At 41.7% G+C, this 25,406-nt stretch overlaps 1 pseudogene; it reads left to right on the top strand.

The window, feature by feature from the left end:
• The first annotated feature begins 23,191 nt into the window (after positions 1–23,191).
• Positions 23,192–23,912, top strand: LOC114634446 (annotated as a pseudogene).
• The last annotated feature ends 1,494 nt before the right edge of the window (positions 23,913–25,406 follow it).

The raw sequence follows: 25,406 nt of genomic DNA, 5'->3' as shown, positions 1-25,406 counted from the left end.
GATAAGGCCATCCTCTGCTACATATGCAGCTGGAGCCATGCAAACCCCTTCAGCTCCTTCAGTCCTTTCTCTAACTCCTCCCACATTGGGGTCCCTGTGCTCAGTGTCCCAGCATCCACATCTGTATTTGTCATGCTCTGGCAGAGCCTCTCTAGGGACAGTTATATCAGGCTCCTGTCAACTAATGAAACTCTTACATAGAAGCTAGTCATGCCATTTGGCTCTTCTTTCTGACTCTCTACCCCCATCTAACCTAACTGGTTTCCCAGTGATGCTGGTAGAACCTGTCAAAGCTGATAGAAATTGAGAGTTTTCTTTATCACCTGCTTGTCTCCTTTCATTTCTTCCTCCTCTGCTTTCTTTGTGCCTGTTTTTGCCAAGCTCTTTTCTAACTTGCATGCCGAACGTCAGGCTTCTTAAGTTCATAATCTACTGAGGCCAACAGACAACTCAGGGGTTCTGCTAGGGTTCAGATCCTAACAGGTTAGCCCCCAACCAATCTCTCCAACATGTTTGCTGCTTAGAAGTCACACTGCTTACTGTTGTGTTTTGCAATGCAGACTACTGAACTGACAAGACAAATGGTCACATGAACACAGTGGGAGAAATGCTATTAACAAAATCTGGGCTAAGACACATGAATATATGCCTTGTGATATATTTCATACATGAAATGCCAATCTTCTTCAACATGAAAGGAAACGTAAGAATCTGGATTTCTGCGACTGTGAAATCTCCTTTGAAAGAAAATAATATATTAAAATCTCCCAAAGGTTCTTTAATGGCATAACTCATTCATACTTATTAAACTCACTATTTGCCTTCCCTCTGATTCAAATGTAACAGGAACATTTGGCGATTTACTTTTCAAAGGTCAGAATGATTTTAATTGCTTTTTAGAATACGATGATCTTAGCTCAATCAAGTCGTATTAATTCCGTCTCTCTCTGTGCAAATGATTTCATAACCCTTTCAGCCTGCAGATGCAGAAAGTAGTTCAGAGCCTTTGAAGATGTATAACCAGACCCCTTTGGTCCCAGAGATGTCCTGATTAGGGTGATTAAAGCTCTCCAGACACCTTTGACATTTTGTCTCAAAGCAGTCACTATACAATTTCCCAGGGCAGTAGTATATATGTGCCTGGCCTAGTTTCCTAACATTAGACTAGTGTCCTGTTGCTTAGTGCCGCAAGATTTCTGGTTTGGTTTTGTTCTATTGTATTCTATCCATGGTGGAGAAAGTAAAGCACTGCGTCAAAGAAAGAAGCACCTCATCTCCTTAGACTGATTCTCTTTCTGGCACTCTGAGCCACCTATTCTAACCACAGTCTCCCAACTATGACTTTCTTCTTTGGTATCTGCCTGCAGTCCTATCACTTCTTCAAAAATAGCTTAAACCACTAAGTTTGGATCATATCACAGTGCTATGCCTTGAATTTTATGCCCCTAAACTTTAGAATTTGAAGTCTTAGCCCTTAGAACCCAAGGCAATGACTGCATTGGGAAGAGGGGCCTTTAATGGCAACAGGATTCAGAGCGATGGTTCAGTGGATAAGGACTCTTCCAGACAAGCCTGATGGCCTAACTTCAATCCTCTGGATGCACAGAGTGGAAGGAGAATCAACGACATTGTCATCTGACCTTCATGTGTTTACTATGATGCCCCTTCCACACATAAACATGAAGAAAGACAAAAACGTAACTAAGACAAGTTGAAATCATCTGATGTTATTTAACCCCATAGAGCCAGTGTTTTCAGATGAAGTCATCATGCCACAGATATGGGCCCACAGGACTGAGTCCATGTGGACAGGGAGAAGGTCACTATCTTCGAGCCAAGGGGAAAGGCCTTGGAACATTTGCCAACAACTTGATCTTGGACTTGCAGCCTTTGTACTTGTGGGAAAATTAATTCTGTCGCTTAAGCATCTCAGCTACGGTTCTTTGGTCTGACAGTCTAAGCTGTCTAGTACACACATAGCTTTGCCACTTCATAAACCTGTGGCTTCTCTATGATGGTGAGGATTCTGCCTCCACTGAAGAATTACTGGAGAATTAAGAAGCCATGAAGTTCTACAATGCTCTATGTAAAGCATTATACACACAAAAATCAAATTTTAAAGACTGTACATCATTACTACATCTCCGTAAGCAGCTCTCCGTACTGAGTGTACCATAAGAATGATAGGATTTATATTCCATTGAGAAAATAATCTCTCCCTAAAATTGTACACATGTTCTGACATTGTGTTCTTTGCTTCAACAGTGAAATCACAGTTGACTGGCTTCAAGTCAATATGTCCAATTAAGGCTAAAATGTCCTCATTTTTGGCATCTTGATTATTTCCATCTTTTTTTCTAAACTGAATTAAGTTTATGAGCCCAGATCACTTATCATTAAAATCAGCACTCTTGGGCTTTCATTTTCCATTCCATGAATTTTATCAAATAAGTACAGAAATGCAATAAAAACTCAAATGATTTACAAAAAAAAAAAATCCCTATCTCTATAAAGATTAAAATAGAGGTTTCTGCCAGAACTGGACTCTCAGCTGAGCGGCTCAACCAGATTGAAAACAACCACTTGTGATAGCACATCTAAAGGTCTAAATCTAGCCTGGAAAAAGACAATTAGGAAGGTCAAATCTATGAGGGCAACTTGTTTGCAAGCAAATAATGCCGGTCCGTTAGCTGAGTTCCTCAGTCTTGCTGAAGAGTAGCCTTCATCTGCTTGTTGGTTTTGTGCCATTATTGATGTCCGCTGCCAAGGATACTCTAATTGTAGGGTAGGCATAGATGGCTCACAAAAGATCCCAGGCTACAGACTTGTCGTCAAGTGCTGACTTTTTCACAGGCACAGGACTAGTCATCCTAAGCCCCTTGCTCTGCTCTCACGCCTACAGATGAGAATCACACGAGCAGGTCAACCCCCGTGCATGAAAACAACTTCAATATGCCTAGAGTCCTTGACCACCATCATCTCTAGACCCTCTGAAGGAGATCTCAAGAGTAGAGCCAAGAAGACGGAACACCTGAGCAATAACAAAGGTCATGGTACCCGTCTTTGTTCACAATGTCGTGAGCAGCCCTTCTAGGACCTTCACGTGTGTTATACTGTGTCCACAAGTGGCCACTGAGAAGATACACTCCACCTCAACCATCTGGATAAAGTTGTGTGTCCCATCATACATACCAACTATGTGCCATAAACTTTCCGAACCTTCCCTTAAACACTGAGTAGAAACACCAGCTCTAGCAGTTAAAGTGATGATATGGCAGAAGTGTTTTGAGTCTTAACTAAGTAAGTCCTCTTGTCGTGCGCTGCACAGCATCAGGGATTAGCCTAACTAACGTGAGGACGGAAGGAAGAAATGACAGACAGACATACAGAAGCTCCGGGATCGGGGGACTGCTCTTGCTCTGATGGGGTATGCCAACAGCAAACTGTAATGCCATAATGCCAGTGTGTTTATTTTATACATCTGAATGGAGGGGGTGGAGATTATATACACCTGGACAAGAAGGCAGGTTTATTGTACTGAGATGAGTAAGAAGGCATGCTTAGCTAATCTTGTAGGAGGCCTCTGTAGAGAACCCACCTCAGGCTGCAGTCATCCCAGAGGAAGAAGCTGTGGTTAATAGTTTCTGAACCGAGTAGTCGATCACTGGCAAACTTGTACCTGCATCATAAGACCACTTTGCCAGATCTCTTAGCCTTGCCCTAGGTAGGCTTTGAGACTTTCATGGGTCTGAGGCATTGACAGTCCTGACATGTTGTGCCCCTGTCAACAATGCACACTCACTCAGGGACTTAATCCATGGCTTACACACTCAACGAGGCCTCCCCTCACTCACCACATACTCCAGGAAAGGAAAATGGCTGATTCACCTTCGTATCACTGATCAATGCAGATGCTATGTAGACAACGTAAGACGTGGTAGGTTGGTGTCACAGTGCTATAAATATCTCTTCACTAGTCTCAGGGGGAGGGTTGTGCAACAGTATTTCACAGAGCACAAACATCAGTCTTGAGGGGCTGCCCTTGGGGTTACTGCTATCCTAAGTTTCACATCTTTAAGGACAAAAATGTGTTGGAGACGATAGAAAACAGATGTTCGCAACAGAATGTCCTACCAGTCAGGCTAGTGTCACCACTAGATGGATATTGCTGTTGAAACCTTTCTAAGTTAATATCCACGGATTAGTAAATCGAAATGTTTGAAACGGAAGCAAACACCCACGATTTCTCTGTGTAAATCTGCTCACCTTTTTAACAGTTAAGGCACCCAAGGCTAGATAGACTTTTGGTAGTAGTGTGGGGTCTAGGGGGTTTAATAATAAAGACATGGAAACATCTGTATAGTAGAAGGATGTTGACCTGTTTGCTGGGGCAGTCTCTCAGCTAGCTCAGCTAACATAAGCCAATTCTACCCAATGGCTGTCTTCTCTTCTCTTCTCTTCTCTTCTCTTCTCTTCTCTTCTCTTCTCTTCTCTTCTCTTCTCTTCTCATCTCTTCTCTTCTCTTCTCTTCTCTTCTTCCTTCTGCCCCAGACCCAGCTGCCAGCTCTTTATTATACAAAAAAACCATACTTCTTACTCATCTAGTTAGTGTTGGGGGCTACATGACCTTCACTATGACAGCTTGCCTTCCATTTTGGGCAGGTGAGGAAGGACAAACATTTCCATATCCTGCTAGCCTGGCACCCCTGACACAGAAATTAACAGTTGAGAACACAGGGACGCATTTTCATAGCCAGTTGATACAATGTGTGTGGGTTATCCCAACAGGCTAGTACACTACAATCCTATAATTATAACCCTCCCTTTCTATTGCCCAGAGAAGCTATATTTCTGAAATTGCCTGAGCAAACAAAGCAAACTTATTTTTAAACGTCCATTGTTTTAGCCTCTTTGTCCTTCGAACCATAATGAGACACATACAGAATTTCTAATTTTAGATTTGTTGTACTACCGGAATCTTTTCTTTCAGAAAGAAAAAAAATAAATAAACAGAGAAATTACTATCCAAATAATCTCATCTCTCTAGTGATGGTGTTGGAGAGCCCACGTCAATGAAGACATTTCAATATGCCTGTGACCTTGTCCCAGAAGCCACCATACTTGAAATGGCTTGGGAAGATACTGTGTGTTTCTCGTGACCTTCTCAAACAGACAAATCTGTCTCAAATGACTTAGAGAGGCAGAGAGAAACTTCTCAGGGACCATAGAACTTATAATCTGAGTTACTATGTTTCTTAACTGAGAAATTTGGCAGAAGAATCAAACTACACGTTCAGAGAATCTACATGGAGAAATCTCTGATAGAAGTTAAGGTCAGTTAAGTGGAGGTCCCACAATCTCAGTATAAAGACAAGGGTGAGAAATACAGCATAGCTCATCCTTCACTCTTGACAATGAATTCTATAATTTCATGTCCCTCGTTAGCTTGCATGAATGTGACAAGGTCCTACTCACTTAGAAATTGTATGCATATACACTTTTAACTTTTATATGTCCATCTATGTAGGGTAGAAAGATTAGCGGTTATGAGGCCATCCTTAGTAATATTGACAAGGCAAAAATAAATTTAGAACACCTAAAACTTAAAATTAAAGGAGAGACATTGACATTATTAGTAAGAAAATTCAGTTCTTTCTTCCCTCTTTGTTTTCTTAAACTAGCAGACTGGGTCACTGCTCTTCTTGGGCCTCTGGAATATTCACATGCCTACACACACACACACACACACACAGAGAGAGAGAGAGAGAGAGAGAGAGAGAGAGAGAGAGAGAGAGAGAGAGAGAGAGAAATTTTTCAAGTGTTCATAATCTTTAGTGATTCTCAAGTCAATTCGGAGAGAAGGAAGAATGGCATCAGAGGGAATCATTTCTGGAACACAACCTCTGCTGGGCAAAACTCAGCTGACTCTTCTTCTCAAATACCCTTTGAAGTAGGCATCAGTATCCCTCTGCAGTGAAAAGCTGGGTTTGAGAGAGACCAAGTGGCTTACTCTGGACCACAGGATACTGGTGTGGACAGAACCCGTTGAGTTACTACCTGTCAGATTTAGGGTTTCCCACCACCACCCCAACTCTCGGAAATGCCACGGTTATAACTCATCCTTTAATTGCAGGGAGACAAGACTTTCAGAAAGAGAGACGAATCTGGAAACCAAATCTCTGACCTTCTGATGCTGCGGATTTGGGCAGGCTGCCAAGTTGCTCAGGGAGGCATGGAGAAAATAAGTACGGTCCCTTCAAAGAAATTTCTTTCACTGGGGGGAAAAAAAGAGGCTATAAAAAAATTGTGTTCTCCCACTCGTGGCCTCCAGGGGACAAGAATGATTGTCCCTCAGACAATGACCATTGTGGAGCTGACCAAACTGTCATTTTTACTCCAGCCCCTGGCAAGCACCCAATAACATTTGCAGCTTGTTTTCATTAACCTTAAAGTACCCTCTGGTCTAAATATTTATTTTAGTTCTTCATCTGACCCCCGCTTTATGTATTCATATATCCTCAAGTACCATTTTCAACACTTTTATATTAGCTTGTAAATTATGCATGTGTTCTAATGAACCAGATGCCTATGCAATCCATAGGTAAAGCAAATATTTCATTTACTAGGGACTCTCTTTAGCACCTGATATAGTTGCTGGTATATCTTAATTTTTAAAACTATGCAATATGCTTTCTTTGCTCTGTGGGTTCTATTTACTGGATTCACGTTGGGTTTTGTGTTTGTTTGTTTTTGTTTGTTTTATTTTTCCCTTTATTCAGTCAATGAAACTTTACCAAGTGTCTACCCATATGCCAAGGTATAGGTCGGATTACCAATAGAAACAACATACATATCGCATCTGCTATAAGGAAGAAGAAGCAACTGTCATGTCCTACACAGAAGAGCCAAGGGCAAGGTAACACAAGCCTGTAACAAGGGCCTGCATGAGCAGAGAACAAGACCTCAATGGAAGTAGTGTCCTTCAAAAGTTGGAAAATGGCTGATGTGTCTAGAACTCTGAGAACCAAAGAAGGGACAGAGAGGCAAGCCATAGTGAGATCTTAGGAGCATTGATAAAGATACTCCATGGTTTGCTCAAAGTCATCTGGACCATAAAGATGGGTGTGGGAGACACTAATAAAATCAAAGTGGAAGAGCATGTACCCCAAAGGTAAAAGTCCTGTTAAACAATTACTCCTCAGCTTACCATCAAATTCCCAAGTTGACAGATAAGAAAATGGATGATGAAAGGGTGTAGAACTGTCTTAGTTGACAGAAATGTGCTGGAACTGGGGAGAGAAGTTTGTCTATCCAATGGGAATCTGGGGTTGCCTTCATAAAGTGTACTCCATTGCTGCTCAGAGGTCATTTCATGGGCTGGATACCAACGGGGAAATCAGCAGTAGACACCTCTCTGTAAGCTGTCCTTGAGCGCCATTCCTGAGGCATGTAATTGACAGTAGAGGAGAATACACAAGACAGGCTTTATGAATTATTCTAATAAGTCCATTGCCTAGATTATCCATGCACATGCATGGCTAACCTTGAATGTTTACAAGGAGAAGAAAACAAATTGACTTTCAACACTGAATGGCCACTTGGAATTTGTAACACTTAAGATCTAGGTGTAAGACTTAAGGTACATGTGACCCTTCCATTTACATGTTTAAATTTTTTAAAAAAAATACCGTTTCCAGGTAGAATTGAATGGTCTCATGCCTTTAATGGAGAAAAGAGAAAGGGCAGAGACTACTTTTATATGTTTCTGGGTCAGCAAGATAACTCTGAGAGTAAAGAAGCTCATGGTCAAACCCAGTGACCTGAACTCAATCCCTAGGACTCACATGATGGAAAGAAAGAACTTTTAACAGTTGTTCTTATCACAGGCATCCTGTGATACACAGGCAAATGCATATGCAAACACATACAAAAATGGTTGGTTTCTTTTTCCTTCAAAAAGGAACTATTCATATAACCACAGAACTTTGTTACTTCCCTCTGCCTCCTCTCAAAAGAGCTTTTATTGAAATAATATTTTCTTGGTAGCAAATGAGAAGGAAATCTGATGGGGGTTGGAGATGACGCACAGAGAGAGGGAATGTCTTCTGAAATTCACTTGTCTCTAGAGTCTAAGCAATCTCCTTAACTCTTGAAAGAGTTCTAGAAATGCCCTCAGATGGGCAGCCATGAACAGAACTCAGCCACCCTGCTGTGGGCTATTATCCTTCTGTTCAAAACATCTTAGCATTTATGGAGTGACTCAGGGATTAGGACCATAAAACCAAACGGTCCCTAGAATTCATGAGTTCTGTCTCCTCACAGCCTTCTCCATGACTAACTATTGTGTCTTTTCAGTGTGTACCTCAGCTGACACTCTTGGTTGATTATCCATTTCTTTCATTCATAACCCCGTCTACATCTCCATGCTTTTATGGCCTCAGTTTATCCAAATTCCTGCCACATGACTTTGGGTGTCCACTCTTCTCTGAGTTCTATTGTGTCTTCATAAGCCTTCCTAACAACCTCTGGTAGCCTGCCCTGGTTTGGCACAACTATTTTACCACTTCATTAGCTGTTGTCAAATCTACGGTTTTGCTGCCCATGGTTCAAGCAGTTACCACTCTCCTAATAAGATTTAGCTGAGAGAAGTCACATGGAGACTCATGTGGCTCTGTGACATGGCCACCTGGGTTCAAATATCTGCTCTGCCACTTGCCATCCTGGGGAGTTAAGAGTAAATTTCTTAACATTTCCCTTGTGAAAGAAAGGTACCTATAGCATCCTTTCTTGTTGATTTGTTCTGGTTTTATGGTTAATATTGCTTATCAACTGGTTAGAATGAGAGACCCCCAGGAGGTGTGATAAACTCACTTTGGGGTGTGCCTTGAGGGCACTTCCAGAGATGATTAGATCATAAGAGCCCTGACCTGACCAATAGTCTACTTATTGACAGATTCAAAATCTGGATCGATTATCGAGAGGTGATAGACAATGAGAATGTTGTCATGATGTACCTTTGAATGGCATATCTTTGCCCTGAGCCTAGCCTTTTCCTGTAATTCTTTCAGCCTCCAGGCTACCATGGCACAGGCTGACTCTGCCAGCAACTTTCATCACTATGATGTGTCAGGTTCGAAGCTGTGGATCCAGAAGACCATGGATGGAACTCTCTAAAAACTGATAGACAAAATAATCCTCTTCTCTCAAGTTGATGCTCTCAGGCAATTTATCACAACAATGAAGATGCTAACATGGGAAGCTGGGAGCAGAGAACTGGAGTTAACGCTGTGGTTATCTCCAGCAGAGCAGCGTGGTCCAAACGCCTTGGAATTAGTTTTAAATATGAACTTGAGCCAGGCAGTGATGGTGCACTCATGAGGCAGAGACAGGAAGATCTCTGTGAGTTCAAGGCCAGCCTGGTCTACATTACTAGTTCAAGGACAGCCAGGGCTACATAGAGAAACCTTGTCTCAGGAAAAAAAAGGGGGGGAACTTGAGGAATTTTGACAATGAGAGCTAGGAAACCCCTGGAATGCTATGATCTTAGCTTAATAGGTAATTCTGAGAGAACTCAGAAGGCAAAAATGTGACAGGTCAGTAAAGATGGTGGCCCTAAGGGTTCTGTTGAGAACAAAGACTGTTGAGAACTGGACTGGAGGGCATGTTGAGTGCTGCCCTGTGGCAAAGAACCTGTCTCCCTGTTGCCCATTCTCCCAGGGCTAAGTTAAAGGTGACAAACTAGATAATGTAAAAATTCAAGGCAGAAATTTCAAGGCAGACCAATATTGGGGCATTGCATGGTCATTGTTAGCTGCTTTTAGTCAGGCTTAAGTGATAATGGGAACCAACATAGAGCAGAAAGATTTCTAAATATTGCATCTTGGACAAAAATATCAGAATCAAGTTGAGTCTAAAGGACAGTGTGGTTTCTGAAGAGATTAGCATCATTATCGTTCACAAAAAAAAGCCTCATTCTTTGGGATAACAAGAAAGATGAATTGACATGTTACTAATAAACAAGACCCTACCTGATAGCCTCAAAGGTATAAAAGGATAAACTCATTTAAATGATTCCCTTGAAAAGAGAACTCCATTGGGTACCCTGCTGACGTAAGACTTCCCAGGAAGTTGTTTCCTAGTGGTTTATTTCCTCGAGTTCAACTGCTTAGGGAGTTACAGGCTCCCTTGCAGTCAGGGTCAGGCTAGTGTGTTCAAGCTAGTGGCAAAGCCATATGGTGCTGGTTTTTCAGAATGTAGAATTCAGGAGTTATGGATCCTGGAGACTTCTACTCAAATGTCAAAGGAAAACGTAGGAGACAAGTCAACAAATGTGGAGTAGGCCAGCATCTCTGCAGGCTTCCCCTGAGAGGACACTGTGTGAAACTGTAAAGTTGAAGCTGCAGTGGAGAGTGGGATATTAGAAACAGCAGAAACAAGAGCCCTCAACACACTGAGAAAGCCTCTGGGGGGTGGGGGGAAGGAGCCAGGCCTGCAGAGAGGCTATTGGTTATAGCTGTGATAGAGGGGCTGCCTAAGCAAATTGTGGCTCACATAGCAACATCATGTGCCCTGGATATCAATACAGAGGTAAAGGATGTAATGTTTTTTCCTATTGTTTGGTTTTACTTTTGTCTCCCATTCTCCTTTTTATGCTTAAATGTCTTCTTTTCGGACTGAGAGTGTTTACTCTGCACCATTCTATATGAATTTGGAAGAATGTAAGTTTTTTTCCAGGGGCTCACAGCTAGGAGTTGACCTTAAGTCTCATTGGAGATTTGAATCATATAAAGGCATTAGGGACTATGAGTCAGTTGGTAGAGGGCTTGCCTAGTGTGCTCTGATTCTAACTCAGCTCTGCATTTCCTGGGTATGGTGGTACATTTCTCCCAGCTCTTGGGAGACAGGAGGATTAGGTGTTCGAGATCAGCTTTGTCTAATTAGTAAGTTTGAGGCCAGTGTAGGCTCCATGGAGACCCTGCTTATATCGTCTTGCTTACATATAACTCATATGTCCATATTTTATATATGTAATGACATAAAGTCTAAATTCTCCCAGCAAAGGGTTATAAGCCCTAAGTTTAAAAGGCCATTGCTGCTCTAAACAAAACATCAAGCTTTCTGATTATGGCAAGACTGTTCAACATGTCAAGTACTTGTTAGGAATGGGGCTCCTTTTTCTTCTTCTTCAAAGTGGCTCGATTACCACCCAAAGTGTGGCTCCTTCCTCATAACAATATATTGATGGTTAGAGCCACAATGTATGTGTTTGACACTCTGCTCACAGCACATGGAACACAAGACTTCTTATACTAGGGCCTAAGATTACCTCTCAACCATAGCCCTCAACACTCTCTTAACAATTCTTTCAGAGGGGTTAGAACATAGTTAGTAAGAGTTGCCATAAAAATGTAGACAACTGGACAGTAATAACAACCTAAACAAAACAATTGTTGACTTCAGGGGAAATTGTCCAAGAAGGGAAACCTATTCATATTTCTCGGAATTAATCATAGGAATATTGCTTGGCTCAAGTAGAAACGTTTTTCTTTTTCTTTTTATTTTTTTTTAAACTATTGTGCAGAAAAACATTAGCATAACAAGCTAACTGTTCTGCTTACGGCATCTGCCCTTTGGCTCTTGGCTGGCATGTTCACTTGCATGGTAAGCTCTGAGTGATTTGCCGTGCCTAAACTGTACCAACAATATGGTTTGTACCAAACATCTGTTTTGGGTTTAGAAGTCTAGAATTGTATATATGAGATATATATATGTATATGTATAATATATATATTGTATATATATTATACATATATATATATACACACACACATACGTGTGTGTGTATGTGTGTGTGTGTGTGTATTACATGTGTGTCTTTCCCTGCTGCTGATCTGCCCTTGCATCTTTTATTCTTTTGTTACTAAAACACAAGTTTTAGCCAGGCATGGCCACCAGTTCAATGTCGGTCTGGGCTACCGCAAAAACAAAGTGACAAGAGAAGAAAGAAAAAGTCAGTATTTTCCCATGAAGCTATGATTTGGCTGTGTGTGCACCAATTTTATGTTTTGAAATCTTCACCTCCAAAGCAGGAGTTGGGAAGTAATACGTTAAGAGCTGATTATATGCTGCTTTCATGCCTAGAGCAATAGTGTTAACTGTGGAGTAGGTTTCCCATATAACACACGTCCATCCTACGCTCACACTCCGCATGTGTCTGCACGCCCTGTCTGCTGTTCTCTTGCTGCCCACCCTACTCTGCCTCTTTCACCTTCTCCCCTGGAACAAAAGCACAAAGGCCTGCACCTAGATTTTGGATTTCACTGCAAGAAATAAGAACAAATGAAGCCCATTGAAACCTACACCTTTAGCAGAAACAACAGAATACACTCAAACTTCAAATTACCGCTTAGTTGAAAAGGCAGCATCAAATCTCAAGGGTCTCTCAGACTCCCACAGTAAGCCTTGGCTGAGTGCAAAACCTGATGGCAGAGAGCTGCAGAGGGAGGAGACAGGAGTGAGGGGTGAGATGCAGCCTGAGCTAGCCTCGTTTCCAAAAAGATACCACCTAGAACATCAAAGAGTAACCAGGAGGGGACAGAGTGGGATGTACAATTCTAGGTGGCAATGCTCAAAGACCATAACTTCTGGGGAAGAAGAAAGGAAAACAATAACAAAAAAAATTTAATTATATTAATTTGCATATCTAACAACTAGGGGGGGGCAGATTTCTAACTACCCATACATGTGAAGGCGAAAGGCCTGTATGAACCTAAGGGCATGTACTATAATTAGAGACCTCATGCTTTCTTCTATAGGCAGATAGAAGAGAATAGAAAATGACACGCAGACTGAATGTGTGAATCTCCTAGCTGTCTATTCTAGAAGGGTCTAGAAGTCATGAATCCTCGAGCAATAAGCATCTCTGGTATTCACATATTGCTTTCTATTTTCTTTCTTCACTAAAAGGAATCCAAGATCCTTGGAGAAACGTCTGGTCCCCATGAATGGAAAACCATGAATGCAGAATGAGCTTCAACAAGTTCTTTGCACCTGGAAGTAAGGAAGTGTTTAAAACTGGGAAGAGGCACATGCCAAAATAACACAGGAGCAGGCTGACAAAGATGCCAATGGTCAAATCTGGAATCATTTAAACAAACATAATGGCATATTAGAATGCTATGGCATAACCAAGATGGAAAAGTTCTATCTGACAGAAGAGCAGAGCAGTGAACCTGGAGAGAGCACAGAGAAATTAGAATATCACCACGTGGCAATCTTCTCAATGATAATTGATTACTACCCATCATCAAAGGCCCTTAAAACTAGTGAGTGAATTTTGATGAAAAATAAAATGTTCAGGTAGTAGTTCAACACTAGACACTCTCTTGAAGAAAGGTGGGGGGGAAATGGCGATTTTTATGTAGAACCCCCTGGCATAGATACAGGATGAAACCTGGCACTAGAAATGGGACAAACTGCCATGTACAGAAAGACTCTGAAGAGAATTGTCCCAAAATGCAATAATCCAGTCACAAGGAAACCTCAGAGACTGCCAAAATGAGGGCTGTCCCATCAGGTAATGCCATGGTCAGAAAAGCCAAGAGCTCCTGAGAGACTGCAAAGGAGACTAAAGACAGACATAACCCCCATCATTACTGGGGCAACGGGCAGCTTTGAATATGGTCTGTAGGTTAGGATCTCAGTACCCATAGCCCACTTTCAAGCACTCCTCTGTGGTTATGGACAACAAACGTGTTTTGAGGAAATACACACTGCCACACATAAAGACACATCTGCAAGTCATTTTCAAATGGTGGGAAGAAATACAGGCAGAGGGAGAGAGACAGAGAGAGAGAGAGCAGGAGTGGGGACTGAGGGAGATGGAGGGAGGGAGAAAGGGAGAGAAAGAAGGAATTCTCACAATTGGAACACACGTGGGGAAGCACATGGGGGCCTTTGTTGTATTCTTTCAACCTAGTTGTAAAGCTGAAATGACTGCAGAGGTTTAAGAAGCTTTTAATGAAGGGAAGTAGAAAAAAATATCCTCATTTGTCAAGGAAAGGGACTATAGATGAGCTTGCACTCTGTCAGGGGTCAAACGAGCAATACAGTAATATATGGGAAAGCAAGGGATAGAGACTGGCTCTGTCCCTTGTTCAGGCCCCGCAGTACACTGCCTGCCCAGTGACTTGGTCACACATTTGAAATGTTCAAGACATTCAAATCTGCTAATACAGCTGTCTCCTGAGAGGCTCTGCCGCATTCTGACCAATACAGATGGGGATGCCTACAGTCAACCATCGGACTGAGCACAGGGACCCCAACGGAGCAGTTAGGAGAAGGACTGAAGGAGCTGAAGGGGCCTTATCTGGTGTCAATGAGAGGGGAGGCCTTTGGTCCTGTGAAGGAATGCTAGGGTGGTGAGGCCGGAGAGGGTAGGTGGTGGGTGAGTACCCTCATAGAAGCAGGGTAAGGGAAGATGGGATAGGGTGTTTGCAGAGGGGAAACTGAGTATAACATTTGAAATGTAAATAAATAAAATATCCATTTTTTTTAAAGACATTCAAACCTACAGAGTCAGAAGTCAAATGGGTGACTGACTAGAGGTAGGAGCAGAGGTGGTCATGCTTCAAAGTACAGGGTTTGCTCTAGGAATAATTAAAAAGTATTCTAAAATTGATTACCATGCTGGTTGCGACTAAAACCCATCGAATTATATACTTTATGTGGGTGAATTGTACGGTATGTAAATGACATGTTGTGTGAATTGTATTTCAATAAAGTTATTCCTAAAGGGCCCCCCACATTAACCAGTGAAACCCAGGCTCCAAACTTGAATTTCTGAATAGTTCTGTGGCGATAACTTTATTTTATGCACAAATAACTCCCTAAGAATAAAAAATAATCTTCCTGGCACCACAGAGAACAGTGAGGGCTGGATGGCTGCTCATTAAAGCCCTAGCCTGCATTTGGTTGAGGCTTGAGACCAGCAAACCCAATTAGAGGGTAGATGATATACTGCTTGCCAAGAGAGTCAGCCCCACATGGAATGCACAGCCTCTTGAAGACCTAGGGCTAGGGCAGGCTCAGTAGGAAAATGAACCAAATAGCACAGAAAACAAAGGAACAAGGAAACCTAGAGAAGGAAAGAGAACTTTTTCCTCTTCTCCTGGTGGATTCTAGATGCTGGGAAGGCCCGAAATGTTGAAGTCTGATTCTAAAAGAACGATAACATTCTCACCATGTATATCTCTACACCATTCAAATATTGACAGTGCAATTTGCAAGTATCTTTCCGCTCTTCTCATTCAAAGTACTTTTTAATGGATAGTTAGGGAGATGACTTAAGCTGGAATGGAAACGATGCTTTGTAGGATAAGAAAGACAGAACTAACTTGAATTAAATGAAAGTAACCTCTTTGAGCAGTGGTTCTCAATCTGTGAGTCATAACCCCTTGGGGGGGGGTCCTATATCAGATAGCCTGTAAAAAAAAAGATATTTACATTATGATAAGTAGCAGTAGCAAAATGGCAGTTATGAAGTAGCACCAGGATAATTTCATGTCTGGGGGTCGCCACAATATGAAGTACTGGGTTAAAGGGTCATGGCATTAGGAAGGTTGAGAACTGCTGGGCTGGGGTATAGATTCTTGGAACCTTTCCCAGGAAAGGTCTGCCCTTACTGCTATGGAATTATGTGGAACCGATTCTAGACCTATATAGCAGTCTAAATTTTTTTCCTGGAATGAGACATGATATTAGTAAAATAAATCACCAATAGGAACTGGCATGATAGAAAGGGTGGGGACTCATCCTCAAATAGTCTTGTGTCTTGAAACCGAGTTTTGACTGAGTCTGCTTGATCTTTTTTTGTGTTCCCTGTGGGCAAAGAACAGGGGCCTCCTGGTGTAGACGCTCATCTCATAGTATATCTAAAAACCAACCTAAAATGAATGAAAAGCTTATACCCAAGGGATGAAACTGTACAAATACTAGAGGAACATAATGGGGAAGGGCTCCATGGTGTTGCTTCAGATAGTAATTTGGGAATATTGCCCCAACCCACAGGGAACAAAAGGAATAATCACAAATATACATCAAACAATTAAAGGGCTCTGCACATCCAAGAAAACAAGCAATAGAGTAAAGACAACCTACAGAACAAAGAACCTATAGAATGGGAGACTATGTGTGCACATCATACATTTGAAGATGCTGCCAGTAGTAAGGCCCAGGAAGCCTTAGAGGATGTCGGGAGGGAGAAGAGGCCTTTAAGTAGTGTTCCCACATTCTTATCATCATCAGGAAAGAATTTGGAGACATGTAAAGTGAGATGTCTAGAGAGATTTCATTACAAAGCACAAATATATCCTCAGACTGAGCAGAGGCATCCACAGAGTAGGCCACACCCACCAGAAGTCCATCTATGGTCAGGCTAATTAGAGGAGTAAAGTTCGGAATTTCTGGAATGGGTCTCACATTTTCCTGGAGGTGAAGTCTTGCCCTTCCTCCTTGTTGTGTTGGGTTTTCAGACCTGTTGTGACATCGAATACAGGATGGGCACAGCCAATCCTATAAGCCAGAAAGGTCATGACAATGAAGCTGAAGACAGTTGGCAGTTAGCCCTTGGCCCAGGTGGTTCTGGCCAGGTTTGGTTTTTAATAGTTAAATGGTCACACGACACCTTTCTGTCACACAGCACTGCCACTGTATCCCTTTGGGAACATTGCACTTGTCTCTTTTTTGATGCTATCCAGCCGGCTTCCACACGATCTCAGGATGCAACAAGCTAGGAAAATGTAGTGTTCGCATTCCAGAATGTAAAGAGTTAATACCCAGGTTAGATAAGGAAGTCAGATAATGCAATAGTAAGAAAAGGAAGAATGTGATTTAAAATCAGAATTAAATAGACAATTCTCCAAAAGATGAGCAAATGGCCATAGGAGAGTGAACAGTCCTGGATACCAACAATCAATGGCAGTGCCTGCACTTGTTGGAAGGCTATTATCAAAATGACAGAAGGTAGCATTGGTAGGAATGAAAACAAGACAGGGCCCTGCATACTGTTAAGTGACGGTGTAAATTATTATAGACACTCTGGAAAACAGTAAGGAGGCTCCTCAAGAAATTAAATATAGAGCTACCATATGACCCAGTCATCCCTCGACAGGCTGCAGATGCCAAGGAAATGAGGCCAGCATGTCACAGCACTTCCATTTCATCATAGCATCATTCATGATGGCCAAGAAATGAAACTAATCCGAACGCCCGTGAACTGATGACTAGACAAAGAAATATAAGAACGTACACAAAGGAATCATGTTCAATCTTAATGAAAAATGAAATCTGTCATTGTAAATGAGTTAGAGGACCTGGAGGATGTTATGTTAAATGCAACAAGCCAGGAGCAGAGACAAAGTACATATATGAGGGTAAAAAAAAACACACACACACAAAAATTGGTGACATTCACCAAATCAGTATTTTCCAGAGGATAGGGGTGGTAGGAACAGGAAGATGGTGATCAGAAGACCCAGTCTACTTTGACAAGAGGAGTAATTTGACAAAAACTATTGATCATCAAGGTGGTTACAGTTAGTAACAAAATATTATGAGCTTAAAAATTACCAAGAATGTATTTTAAGTGTTTACATCACACAAAAATATAAATATGTGAGACAATGTGTATGGTAAGTGCTGATTTAGGCATCCCACGGTGAATATGTCCAAAAAATATCCTGCTGTGTATCATAAGGCGAGTCTTTATAAAACACCAACATCTCAGTCCAAGCTCATTGCATCCTGAGATTGTGTGGACACAGGCAAGCTACCTGCTCTTTGTGAGACAGTCAGCTAAGCGGCCCAATTCAAATAGCAGCATGAGTGAGACACAGAACACACATAGAAGCCAGCCGCTCGCACCAACTGTTATTGCTACTCAAGAGAAAGAGTTGTTTGAATTCTAGGATGCTTTCCCAAACTCATATGGCCAATGATGAAGGTGTAAACTTCTAAACCTCAGTTTCCCTGTTTAAAAGAAAGAAGAATGCCTCAGAAGAAAGAATGAAGAAAATATACGTTGAGAGTTTGCAAATTACACGTGGTGCTTTATTTAGCGATTCCGGCTGCGTAACTAATGTTATTAGTGCTACACTGTTCCAAACAGCACTGGCTATTGCTAAGCCTTATAAAGACAGACTCCATTTTTTCCATATGTGCTCGTGTGTACACACACACACATACACGAAGACAATAATCATTAGGAAATGAAATGCTATGTGTTATTTGGGGGTTGCTTTTTGTTGATTTGTTGTTTGTTGTTTGTTGTTTTGGTGGTGGTGGTAGTGGTGGTTTTTGAGGAGATCTCAGTTAATGTGTCTCCCTGTAGTTTGCAACAAAAAGCTGCAGCCACAAATCAAACATTTGCACAAACACAGGCAAAGGCTTGAAAGATTCCAAATCCCATTGGCTTCTCTACAGGCAAAATAGAAGATAACATTACAAATACAGATAAGACTATAAAAATGAAAAGTAAAAGGACATCCTTATCTGCCTGATTGGGTTCCTGAAAACAGGCTTGGAGCTTTCCCGTGGTCCCAGGAGGCTCTATTTTGAGGTTAGAGGAAGAAGTGTCAGGTTTGAGAATCATCATGGCAAGCTGTGTTAAGCACAAACCACTAGGAGCTACTCCCTCAGCATCCTAGACTCAGCAGGTGGCGGGGGTGGAGCTCTGAGACCTGGCTTTCTAACAAGTCCCAACCTGACCCAGTCTCTGTCTAGACAGCACAGGGATTTCTGTAATCATTCTCAGCTCTGTCGGGGAAGGGTGGAAAAACAGCAGTAAGTTACTTCATTTTAAACATGAGCATTACTCTAAACGGGAAGAAACAAAAAACCAGGGGATCAAAATTGCTGTCAAGAAATGTCACCATTTGTTGAAACATCTTTTCAGAAACTCATCAACGCTAGAGACTCTCTGACCTCAGTGACTTGCTAATGCCTCATTCATACTGCTTGTAGGTGGCCTGTTGGTCACCAATTATGCTATGTAAGTATAAAAGAAGTCCCCTTCATTTCTGAGGGATCCAAAGCACAGAGCTAGAGCCCTGGAAAGACCTGAGCCATATTTTGGTGGAGCTCCAAGCCAGATAAGCTCTCTCTTCTGTCTCTTCATTGTTCTTTGAGCAGGATCTAACATGATCCGGACTCTTGCTATTATAATGGGGTGCATCTATTAAGAACAGGCAGTGTTTATTAAGGGCCTACCATATGCTAGACTTTTACATCATCTTCCAACAACCTGTAAAACAGGAGCTTATGTAATCATGCCCATTTTTCAGATGAGAGAACTTGGGTTGAGAAACAGGTCTTGGGAGATGAGTCCAAACTCTTGACATTGCAACATGACCTCTTCCACAAAGTTCATCCTCAAGAACTACATAATTAAGTTATTTTTTAAAAATTTCTCATGTTTTAAGTAAGTGCATAATTTTATGCTGGGCCACTTGAAGTTATCCTGGGATGCATGTGGCCCATGGAGGTGAATTAGAGACAGCTACAAGGCTGAAGTCATAAAGCCAGAGACTAGCTGGCTGGGTTTCAAACAAAAGCATGCAGGCTCCTTCTGCTGACCTATGTACAGACAGCTCAGGCATCTGAGAAGAGTGATGTCCCAAATCTCTAAAACATAACTGACCCTGAAGACTCTTCCTAAAACAAGCAGTCATGAGTGTGAATCTTGCCACTTATCTTGAAAAGCACGATTCTCTCTGGTCGCCATCTACTTCAAAATGACTTAGAAAGATACGAATAAAAACATCTTTGTTCCATTGGCCTTATGCATATTTGGTTTTTACATTCCTAGATTGCCAAGATTCTTCTTTGTCTATAGATCACACTCTGGTTTCTCTCCTACTGGTCAAGTATTCCTCCATCCCGTGACGTGGAAGGATCTTGGTCCTCTTTTTTCTTAGTTGGAAGTAAAGAAAGCAAAGTGCTGGAGACATAGCTTCTAACACCAAGCACCTAAAGATACATCATGAATTTGTACCTTAATGTATCTCACAGCCAGCAAGACAGGCACTGGCTAAGCCTTCCCATGCGTAAGGAAGTGTGTCCAGGAATATTGGGTACTGTGGTTAATGTCATGTATCCAGAGAGCTCCTGGGGCTTTTCTGCTCTCCTAAAGCCAAGGCTGAGCCTCTTCTCTTCCCCCTAATTTGTCTTTCTTCCCTCCTTTTGTTCTTTCAGACAGCCCACCACCCTCATGCAGAAAGTCTAAAGAGGGAGGGGCTTGTGAGAATCAGATACAAAATATTTCGAAAGGGATAGCCTCATATTTCCCGGGTTTGGAGAAGGCTTCAGGGTTTGCTCTCAGATGTTGTGGTATTAGGATCACCACCCTGACATTGGGCATGGAGTCTCTGGAATCTTCACTCTTGGGTGTAGCTGGAGGGGAATGCATTCTGTGTGTCTGCATCCAGGAAGCATAGAAGGCTAAGGCTGGTCTAATTAAGGCCAGTCTGCCCATCCACGTCTGTCAGACTTGGGTCTGGCCTGCCTGGTGCCGTGGAAACAAGTGGGGTTTTTTTTCCCTCGTGTCTGAACTGTGTGGGGTTACACTGCCACCGTGTGGATCCTCCAGTGTGAAGTTGGAGAACAAAGCTCTGGCTACAGAAGTGATGATCACTTGGGGTCAGGGACAGAAAGAGAAACCCAGTTTTTGAAAAGATGCCTTGATTTGTCAGAGAAAACAGAAGTCACATTGGTCAAAAGATAATCCACCTATGTGAGCTCAACTTAGAGCCAAACAGATGCTAGTTGAAATTTACCAAACAAATTGTCTTTCCAGCCTCAGTTGCCTTGTCTGTGTAAAGGGCACCAAATAGTTGTTCCTCTAGGCTGAGGTAGAATCAAAAGGCTGTGCACACAAAGTGCTCTCTGCCTGCTGAGTCTGGTTGTTATTACAGAGCTAAGAAAGGCGCTGCACAACCTTATGTGAAGCCACAGCCCTTTGCGAGGACTCTCCCCATTTTGGCCATATCCTTACCTTGGTTTAAGCCTTAATCAGTTCACCTTTCCCTGCCCTTGACGTGTGAGCTTTGGAGCATTGAAACCGTGTGTTTCAAATGGTGTCTCCATAACCTTGTAGCTTTCTGGCCTTGGGACATATAGACTATCTGAGCTGCAAAGCTGTGTGGTGATGCAGACCCATTGTTCCAGCATCCAGAGCATGGAAGCAAGAGAGTAAAAGTTCAAGGGTATTCTCTGCTAGATAGTCAGTTAGACACCAGCATGGACTCATAAGATCCTGCTTGAAGAAAATAAAAATAGGCAACAACAAAATCCTGAGTCCTGGTTTCCTTGTCTGTAAAATGGGGTTAAGAACCCCCAGGTCTCCTGGTTACAGGGGAAACTGGAGCTCACATAGTCCAACTGACATACTTCAGATGCAGTGTCTTCAATGGTCATCAGTCTGTGACGATCACTGTTATGGCCATGGCTACACTACAGGACAGGACAGTTCCCCAGTGCTCACCTTGTCCTCCAGGTAACAAAATCATTAAGGTCACCTTAACATCAAAGATCTATTGAGTAACTATACAGGAAACCAGGAAACAACTCTGTGGTCTATTTACCTACACACCTCAAAGTTGAGTTTCTGTGATTTTATAATAAGTTTATCTTCTCAAGGCTAAAAATGCAGCTATTCACAATTCACATCTCAGTATTTTTAGTATTAGAGTGTATTTTATAGTCAAGGTTAATACTGACACGGGGTAGTGGTACACACTTTTAATCTCAGTCCTCAGGAGGCAAAGGCAAATGGATCTCTGAGTTAGAGGTCAGCCTGGTCTACACAGAGAGTTCCAGGGTAGCCAGGGCTACACAGAGAAACCCTGTCTTGAAAAGCAAACAAACAGAAAATACAACAAAACAGTTAACACTCCTATGTTTTTATTTTATTTTACATGTGTTCATCTTCTGAGACCCAGAAGCCAGTCCTTTCAAATCAAGCAAAATCTTAGAACTAATGAACAGATTTAGACTTGATGAAGATAAAAACTCAATTCTATCAAGTCACCACAAACTCTGAAAGTCTAGATTTACCGTGATACCTGAATAGTCCTAGCCAGAGTAACGCAAACTCAAAACCACAGTGATCTTAGTTAGCTCTAAGCTTTAACATCTCCAGTTATTCAGGGAGGGATCCCCAAAATGTTTCATAAGCCTCCTTTGGGGGGCTGTAAGCCTCCTCCACTTCTGAACTCTATGCTTAAGTCACAGTCTCATAGCTACCTTCCTGGACTGAGAGCAACCTGCTGCACTTTCTCCTCCAGGCTATAAGCAGCCCTGTAACCAGAGGGACGGACCGTGAGCATCTCCCACACCTATCCCTTTCCCTGCCTCCCTCCTTAAATACCCCTCTCCTCAGCAACTTTCCTTATTGCTGCTTCCATTAAAATATAAAAAGTACAGAGCCCCTGAGAACATTTAGAGCGCTAAAGTCCTGGTTAGGTTTAGCAACTATAATCTATAATAATACATATGCAAAAACATGTCTAATAAAGATACATGTGATATATAGGATATATTTTATTTTACATGTCTTTATATATAATATATATCCCTATGTGTATATATAAGATATATATTTATATATCTTTAAATATATTGTATTTAAAGATATTATCTTTGCTATTAAATATGTTACTATATCTTATGCTTATATTATTATGTATTATCTTTATATTAAATATATTATTATATTTAAATATATTATCTTTAAATATATTATATTCTTTATATGTCTTTTTATATATTGTCCATTATAAAGTATAACATATTATATAATATCTATAATTATAATATATATTAGTTATACATAATATAATTATAATATATTATACATCATGTATTATTTATCTATAATTATGTAATAATATAGTATACATTAAACATATTATTTATATTTTATATATTTATAAAACATAGATATATATTCTTTACATTTATTTTTATATAACATACATTAGAGAAAAAGCATTTCTTTATTCCAAAAATATATCTCATACAATTTCCTCAAGTGACCAATTTTAAGACATTTAGGAGAGAAAATGGAGTCCATAGGTTACAGTATCTACAACCAAGCTGTCACTCAGTATGGCTATATACTTATACTACTCATCTAATGCAAGGATGTAACCAGACCACCCAGACAGGTGGGCAACAAAATATGGAACCCATGGACAAGCTACTGATGTCAGCTGTACTCAGGCTCAAGCCACTGTCACCTATGGGCAGACTACATATGTGCTTCTTATGGACAGCCTCCCACTGCTGACACTACTCAGCAGTCCACAGGCATACAGCCAGCCTGCCCAAGTTCGATGATGGTGTTTATGTCACCATCACTGCTCCAATCACCACAACCCAGGCTCCTAGGCAGCTTAGTCTTGTATGCCACCCAGCCCGCTTACGTAGCCTATGGACAGTGGACAACAGCTGCTATACATGCAAGACCACAGGATGATAACAAGGCCACTGGGATGAGTCAACTCCTCTAGCACAGGAAGAGGTATGCACAGGAGGAGACAGCACAGGGAGAGATATGCATAGCCTGAGATATGAGCAGAGTGACTACAGTTATCTCCAGGTACCTGGGAGTTACCCCATGCAGCCACTCACAGTGCCAACATCCTATCCTCCCAGCCACTACTCCTCTTCACAGACAACGAATTCTGATCAGAGCAGATACTCTCAGCAAAACAGATCAACCCAACAGCTATTGATAGCAGAGTAGCTGTAGTCAACAAAGCAGCTATGGGTGGCAGCCTTTCGCAAATTCACCCTCCTTAGATTGGACCCTAAAACCTGGCTTCAAGTTCAATATAGCGAACAGAGCACAGTAGAGTTAATTCTGACAAGACCACCCCAACAGCGTGGATCTTTATGGGCAGAAATCTGGAGGATTTCTGGAGCAGGGGAGTAGAGTGATTTGGTCATGGACACATGAGCAGGGTTGGCCAGAAGGAGGACACAGTGGGATGGGCGTTAAGAGATCCAAAGTGAAGGACAAGATCTTATAGATCCAGATGAAGACTCTGACAACCATGAAACGTGTGTCCAAGGATTAAGTGACAATGTGACTGGATGATAGGGCAGGCTTTGGGGTTGTCAAGATGAACAAAAGAACTTGGCAACCCACGTTTCACATCCACTTGGATAAGGAGACAGAAAGCCTCCACAATGTCCTGTGAAGATCCACCAACTGCCAAACCTGCCTGCCATTGAATGCCTTGATGGGTAAGATTTTTCAAGGAAGCAAACTTAAGGTTTCTTTTGCTCTCCCTCTCCCAGAGCCTCCAATGAAAAGCACCTGGAGTGGCATGCCACCTTGTGAGAGCAGACAGATGCTACCACCACTCTGTGGAGATCCTGGTTGGAAACTGGCAATGTCCCAATCCAGGCTGTGGAAAGGAGAGCTTCACCTGAAGCACAGAATGCAGTCAGTGTACACCCCTGAGATCGAGAGCTTCTTCCCACCACCTTTTCCAGCTCCAGGTAGTAATGGTGTCCAAAGCATCCTTGGCAGCTTTCAGCGAGAAAGAGGTAGACTTACGGACCTTTGACGAGACAGAAAGGAGGAAGAGGCAGATGTAGAGAATGGGAAAGGTAGATGGCTTCAAGCACTATTAGGAACACAGAGACCAGCCCTACTAGATAGACTGGCAGAGCTGCATTGACAACCCAGTTTATTTTTAATCAGAAAATGATTTGAATGTGTAATTCCATAGTGATAATGTTGGCCACATTATAGATATCCCTTGTCGATGCTTTAGTATTTTCATCATTTATGAAGAAACATTAAAAGAAATGAAATGGTGACACACTGAGGTCTCTCCCTTCTGTCAAGATGGCTGTGGAAGACCAAGAGGACCCCTAAGTGGAACAAAGTTCATGGTGGTAATTTTGTAAATAAAATTCCAGATGTTTATGAAAATATCATTTAATAAAATACCCACATTCATTTCAAACTCATTTATATACATGTATAATATATATGCAATTTAGTTTAGATTATATTATAGAATATAGCTTTCTATTGAATGCATTAAACATAATGAATTATATTCCATAAATAAATTCTTGTGCTGTAGTCCTTAATGCATTTAACCATCACAATGAAGCTCTGAAGGAAATTCTCATTTTACTTTCTTTTGCAGGCAAGGAGATTCAGGTACTGTATGGGAGACAAAACTCATGGAGCAGGGCAGTGCTGCTCACTGGCTCTGACTTGACTCTATGTGGTGTCTTGTGGGCTCTTGTACACCTTTGTCATCTGGGCCAAAGTGCACATCAAAGGATCTAGAAACATGATTGTGCTTTGACTGATAACTACAAAT

The sequence above is a fragment of the Grammomys surdaster genome, unplaced genomic scaffold (genome assembly GCF_004785775.1).
Source record: "Grammomys surdaster isolate TR1022 unplaced genomic scaffold, NIH_TR_1.0 958, whole genome shotgun sequence".
In the NCBI taxonomy this organism is placed as follows: Eukaryota; Metazoa; Chordata; class Mammalia; order Rodentia; family Muridae; genus Grammomys; species Grammomys surdaster.
The sequence above is the reverse complement of the archived record's forward strand: the minus strand, read 5'-3'. Positions and strand labels throughout refer to the sequence as shown.